This window comes from Lampetra planeri, chromosome 19 (genome assembly GCF_965212315.1).
Source record: "Lampetra planeri chromosome 19, kcLamPlan1.2.h2, whole genome shotgun sequence".
NCBI classification, from domain to species: domain Eukaryota; kingdom Metazoa; phylum Chordata; class Hyperoartia; order Petromyzontiformes; family Petromyzontidae; genus Lampetra; species Lampetra planeri.
Genome location: NC_136125.1, coordinates 12,630,408 through 12,637,512, shown reverse-complemented (window position 1 = coordinate 12,637,512; position 7,105 = coordinate 12,630,408).

The following is a 7,105-nucleotide window of genomic DNA, read 5'->3' as shown; positions in this document are numbered from 1 at the left end:
ACTTACTTAATGCATGGAAGTCACTGCTTTTACAAAACATACAGTGAACAGATATGCAAATGCTAAACAATTTAACACAAATGCTTAGCGATATTTTATATCAAACGTCTCCTACAAATGAATGCTATTGTACGATCTTCTGACTAAGCGATTGTGTGTCGGTGCGGCAAGTCCTGCTTTTTTCACGACCTTGAGAAAATTCGTGTTTTCAAAAGGAGTTTTGCATTTAACGTCCCTTTTATATGGACAGCATCAAAGATTAAACCAACAAAAGTAACCACGTGAAACGTTGATTCTGGAACGGGCAGTGTGTAATACAATTGCAGCAATTTCAGCAATTCAGAATAGAAAAGGTAGATGATAGCATCCCGTCCTTTCAATGCGGTATTCTGTAACCTAAAAGTAAAAATTGACAATGTGAATACCTGATGGAAGCATGTCTTGTTCTGCAAGTCGCCAAACTTAGCTCTGCCATACATTGCTTTTGCATTCATATGAAGGACATTTTGTATTTGCAACACACTTTAATATGCCAACAGCGTACGAACATATACGGAGCGATTGAAATGTGCACTGCACGAGTTATTATATTCCCGCCTGCGTGGCATCTATGAAGTCAAGATTTAATTTAACTTTGCATGACAACTAAATTGTACGGATTCCGTTCATTGCAAATCGATGTTGCACAAGCAGAGCAGTAAAGATGCCACCAGTCATTTGCGTTTCACGTGAGGAAGTGTGGCCTGTTTAATCACTGCTTGGTCTGGATTTCTTAACCGGGATTTGGCAATTTGCTGGAGTTAAACTTCAACTGCAACAGGAGAGTTCATGAGCCAAAAGCTATCATACACACACAATGTGTACTATCATCATACACACGTAATGTGTACTATCATACACACGTACTGCGTTATTTTTGGCACATTTTGTTTAAACATCAACACAATGATTTATTTGTAAATTAATCATTTGCAAGCACGTGCATAGCGCCCTAGCAATGCTATTCCAACAAAACTGAGGCCAATGAAACGTGCAGTTTGAAAACTCCCAACATCTTTTTGTGACATTCGCAACAACAACACACATTATCTCATAAGAATATGTTTTACCCTGTTCTGGAAATAAAACTGGTGTTAAGATGTTCAAACACCAAATATGAACATTTCGCAAGGAAACCAAATCTGCAATAACCACACGTACTTTGTGGTGAACATGCAAACACACACATGCTCTGTGGCATCGTCTTTGCAACGCTGGTGCACTCTTGCACGTGCCTTGTAAGTTATTTGAAACTGAGCATGACTTGAATATCGCCCCACAATGTTCTAATGAGTAACTTCACGCAGGCAGCGTTTCCCTTCTGGGTATGTCTGGTCACTACGTTTTCGTACAAATAAACATTTCCCTTCATTCATTATGACACTAGCTTTCTTGCCCGTCCAAGCACGGGTGGATATTGCAGTAAATCTGAAATATTCAATAGAAAAATGGTTCAGCTCCTGATTATTGAGGGGGGGGGTTGCCCCATTTGGAGTGACGTCACCCCTCATGGTTATTGTGGAAGGGTGCGGCATGTGGAGTGACGTCACCCGCTCATGGTTATTGTGGAAGGGTGCGGCATGTGGAGTGACGTCACCCGCTCATGGTTATTGTGGAAGGGTGCGGCATGTGGAGTGACGTCACCCGCTCATGGTTATTGTGGAAGGGTGCGGCATGTGGAGTGACGTCACCCCTCATGGTTATTGTGGAAGGGTGCGGCATGTGGAGTGACGTCACCCCCTCATGGTTATTGTGGAAGGGTGCGGCATGTGGAGTGACGTCACCCGCTCATGGTTATTGTGGAGGGGTGCGGCATGTGGAGTGACGTCACCCCCTCATGGTTATTGTGGAAGGGTGCGGCATGTGGAGTGACGTCACCCGCTCATGGTTATTGTGGAGGGGTGCGGCATGTGGAGTGACGTCACCCCCTCATGGTTATTGTGGAGGGGTGCGGCATGTGGAGTGACGTCACCCCCTCATGGTTATTGTGGAAGGGTGCGGCATGTGGAGTGACGTCACCCGCTCATGGTTATTGTGGAAGGGTGCGGCATGTGGAGTGACGTCACCCCTCATGGTTATTGTGGAAGGGTGCGGCATGTGGAGTGACGTCACCCCCTCATGGTTATTGTGGAAGGGTGCGGCATGTGGAGTGACGTCACCCGCTCATGGTTATTGTGGAGGGGTGCGGCATGTGGAGTGACGTCACCCCCTCATGGTTATTGTGGAAGGGTGCGGCATGTGGAGTGACGTCACCCGCTCATGGTTATTGTGGAGGGGTGCGGCATGTGGAGTGACGTCACCCCCTCATGGTTATTGTGGAGGGGTGCGGCATGTGGAGTGACGTCACCCCCTCATGGTTATTGTGGAAGGGTGCGGCATGTGGAGTGACGTCACCCGCTCATGGTTATTGTGGAGGGGTTCGGCATGTGGAGTGACGTCACGCGCGGGACACACATCCTTGGCTTATTATCGTCGTAAATACATATATATATTGCTGCTCGCCCATTATCTCGTCTGCTTGAGAGTGTAAACGTGGATTCTCAAATCACATTTATCTCGACAAACACAATTTTCCACTGCCACAGCATTGTGCTGCTTTGTGGAAAGAGAAAATTGGTTTCATAATTTTAGTTTAGACAAAAAACGCGTTTCTTTCACCATTCACCGACGTATAACTGATTGGTGAGGCACTTTGCGCGTGCGTTACACGTAGTTCTAGATCTGGATTTACAATTTGACTTCAGATTCCACATGTTCCATTACCTTTGCCATGGTTTTTTTGCAACATTTAAAACGGTTCCTGAGCTCATTAGATTACATCTAATCACATTTTTCCTAGTGGGTGGTCATTAGTGAGTGGTGACAGAGTGTGAGTGGTGAGTGGATACGAGTGAGTGGTGAGGAGGTCCTCACCATTTCTCAAGACTCACCAAACTCGTGCATCTTTTGGCTGAAAGGGATCCCCATAATCACCATGCGTCTCCAAAATCTATTAGTCTGCACTGCAGCAACAACTGAGTAATGTACATCACTCAGATGTAGAACGCGCGCAAAGATCCCCGTATAGCCTTGTACAGACTGTTGGGGCAAGTGCTGTTAGCGAGTAGCACCTATGAAGGCTGGCACAGCACACAAGGGGCTGGATGCCTGATGTTTACTCGTAAATGGTTTGAGTCGCATGAATGAATATGTCTATTGTACCTGTCAGTAACAAAAAAATACAGCTTCAAAAAACATGCATGCACAGATGTCAAGTGTGTATTAACACAACGTCTGTCATTCACATACATTGACATTTTAACACGTATGCTTTCGTGACCAGTATCATCCATAATACAGGTTGTTTGAGTTAGATCGTGTAAATATATAAATGTGTCGTTAAACCCGTCACCACCCGACACATTCACGTGTCAAACCTTACTGGCTATGTCGGGTGGTGGCGGGTTTAACGACACATCTACATTTACGCGATCTAACCCCCAACAAAAACTGTATCATGCATACATTGACAGGCATTGACATGCAGACTTGCACTTCCAGAAGTGCACGAGCACCCAGCGGAGATGCACAAGTCGTTGCCTCGAAATGAGTGGCTGTGTAAAACACAAGAATGAAAAGGAAAGCGTCTACATCATGAGACCTCCTTTGCCAGTATCAAAATGTAAAAATTGGTTTTTCCCCTTTTTTCTGGCAACAAAACTGAAACCTTTTTACAAGGAATCATGTCTGCATTAACCACAATATTTGTGGTCAGAATGCAAACAAAAACATACTCTGATAATATATGCGTTGTCTTTGAAACTGATTGTTCTACACCAGAGACATCTTTCTTTTGAGCCTCGTCTCAAAGGGTGTTAGACCAGAGGACACCAAAAGGCGTGCAGCTCAAAGACAAAGCACTATCAGAGTAATGAGGGCTCGGTGTGAGTAGCTACATCATGATACCTCCTTTGCCGGTACTGGCAATGGAGGTCTCATGATGTAGAGTTGTAGACAATGCATATATTATCAGAGTATGTTTTTGTTTGCATTCTGACCGAAAGTATTGTGGTTAATGCAAACATGATTCCTCGTAAAAAGGTTTCAGTTTTTTTGCCAGAAAAAAAGGGGGAAAGCCCTATTCTCTTAATGAAAAGGTAAGCCAATCAGCAAATAATCAAACCTATTGTTTAAACCATCTCTCTTTCGCACGCATATGTAAGTGTGCAAGTGAATAAGATGGCACTACCGTCCAGGCCAGTTATCAATCACAGTCTGAAAAGGTGCGAGCAACCTGAGTTAGTAATTTTAAATGAGCCGTGCTTTAATGTAGTGACACATCAGTAAGCAAGGTTAGTCATTTGAAATGATCATATTGACAAGAAGCTGCGTGTGGTTTGCCCTGTGGTTATTCGATCAATGCTGCATCGGTGGGTAAAAGTGTTGTGGTGTGTCAAGGTTTTGAGAAATGGCTTTGGAAATTGTATTAAGCCTACGTGTTCCGTACCGTGTAAATGTGTTTGCAACAACAGTTTTACATTAAATATCCATCCATTGTAAGGCAGGTTAGAACAGTTCTCTGCTTGCTTTATTTTTACATTTCTTGAAAAAAAACCTTGAAATGCCTCTAATAAAATATTCCCGGTGTTAAAGATTCACATGGCTCCAGGCCAGACAAAGTTTCCTCAGTAATGTCGATGCAGTTTTCCATGTTGGGCGTTTGTCGTATTTGCACTTATATTATATCCTAAATGTGACATACGAACGGTGCCGAAACATTCCTGTTGCGTCATTGTGCTCAGGGCGAGCTCTACAATGTGATAGAATGAGTTCGGCTGCGGAAACGGACAGGCAAAATAAAGGCCGCCATAGTTTCCCTGCAATACATATTGCAACAAGTATCAAAACAAGTATTAAAGAGTATCATACGATGGTACTTTGTCTCATTTTGGTAGCACGTACCAAGAGTGATAGTGTTGTGGAACAATGTGCTTGGCTAATGAAATAGAGTTAAAGATTTACCATGTGAAAAAAAGCTTTTATTTCCACTTATCGCAATTACCGCAAAAGTTGGTATGGCTGATGTAGGTTCCATATTCGCAATGAGCTCGAGCATTGCCAGAATCCCCTCAGTGAACACTCATTCGGGAATTTCTTATGGAGCCTTGAGTTAATTTTTACGTAAACATAAATGCAAGTACAACATGAATGTATGCCCTTTCGAGAATTGTAAAATACTGGTTACATAATAATACAAGATAAGAAATGAAAAAATAACATTGGTGATGCATTGTGGAAAGAGAATGAAAAAGCAACACAATGAGTGTTCAGAAACAGTCCAAACAAATATCATCATTATCATGAGCATACAAACTTCGATAAATGTGGGGAACATTCTGTAGAAGGTGTTCATGAGGACAGCGAGAGACGACAGTGAGTCCGATGAGAGGGGCTTGGGTTGACTAAGAGAGGGTAGCACGTTCAAGTAGGAGAAGTGAGAGAGATTTATACGGGAGAGGGCAGTGAGTTGGGCGAGAGAGGGTAGCCATGGGCGAGAGGCTCGGGAGTAAGACGTGGGAGGCCAAGGAATGTTGAGGGAAGGGAGCAAGGCTACCTGCCGGTGTTGCCCTCATGTATTGCCCAAATCCATGGCTGAGGGACACGTTAAGAATATTAATGAAATCTGGAGACGGAGCATATCACTGAGGGATCTGCTAAAAAAAATCATAAGGGAAGATCAAGGGAAAGAAGACATTTGAAAGAACGCGCTAGGAATGTATTGCTAACGTGAATGAGGCAGGGGTGAAAAAAACCTGTATGCAGGATTGAAGGAAAAGCACTTTATGGATGTCGGTGGCATAATGATAATGAATTCATGACAAAAAGCAGTCACCATGCTCAGCAACCTTGGAAAGTATTGTTTAAAGAGAATGGCTATTTTTGTGTTTTTGAAAGGCTGGAAAAAAGCGATTTTAAATAAAGGTTGTAAAAAATAACGTGCTCGATTTATTAAATATCCTCGTTAAAGTTTTGGTTAAAATTGTAAGTGCATATTCGTTATTGTGAATAATGTTCTTTGAACAAAATATGACCCACACAAAGTAAAATAGAAAAAATGTGAACTGGGACCCACGTCAGCGAAAAGGGTTGATGTTTGTTTTTTTCATGATTATTTTTGTAACAAAACTCACGGGCTTTTTCTTATTAATTCGGAACAATGTCAAGGAAGTACAAATAGATCACACGATTTCAAGGGTTCCTGAATTTGACTGCAAGTTGTCTTGTGGTTGTTGTTGCTGTTTGACTTGCATTCCACTGGGATTTTTGCACACAGTGTTGGTGTACGGTGCTTTTTCTGCAATATTTGCTGTATTTTCTTGGATTTTCTGTTTGCACATAGTCACTTTAAATGTTTTCTTGTTCATGTTTTTGTTTTTTTGTTTGTTGCGGTTGCACCCGATTCAAGAGCCGAATGGCTCACAGGGTTATACCTAATAAATGAACTTGAACTTGAATCATGATGCTTGATGTAATCTCCAGGGAAACGTCGATACCCATCTAAACGTTGTGGGACGACTCTCAAACAACAACACCGGGAGTGCTGAAGCCGTAAGATTATTGTCACGTGTGAATCACGTGACACATGTCAGGGCGCCGCGGTGGCGAGATGTTAACGCCCTCGCCTGATATGCAGGAGGTCGTGGGTTCGACCCCGACACCTGCTGCATATTGGAATTCGTACGAGTCTCTCTCTTGGTGGTCGCGTGGATTTTTCTCCGGCTCCTCCCGATGTGTCCTCTATATTGAGAGCGTTTGGCTGCTATACATTTCCATGTGATAAGCCACTTCGTTGAGTTATCATTTGTGGCCAGGCCACTTCTGAAAAAGAGCTATATAGCTCAGTGTGGCCTTACCTGGTAAAATACTAATTGTTTATTTGTTTTGATTTAAAGCTTTCGTGACTGCAGGGATTCATATTCTTGGTTCTTTCGGTAAAGTGTCGGCTGGAGGAGGGTTTACCAGAATAATTTTTATAGATCTATCCCAAAATAAACCGATGACGAATCATCATGCTGGTCGTGAGAGC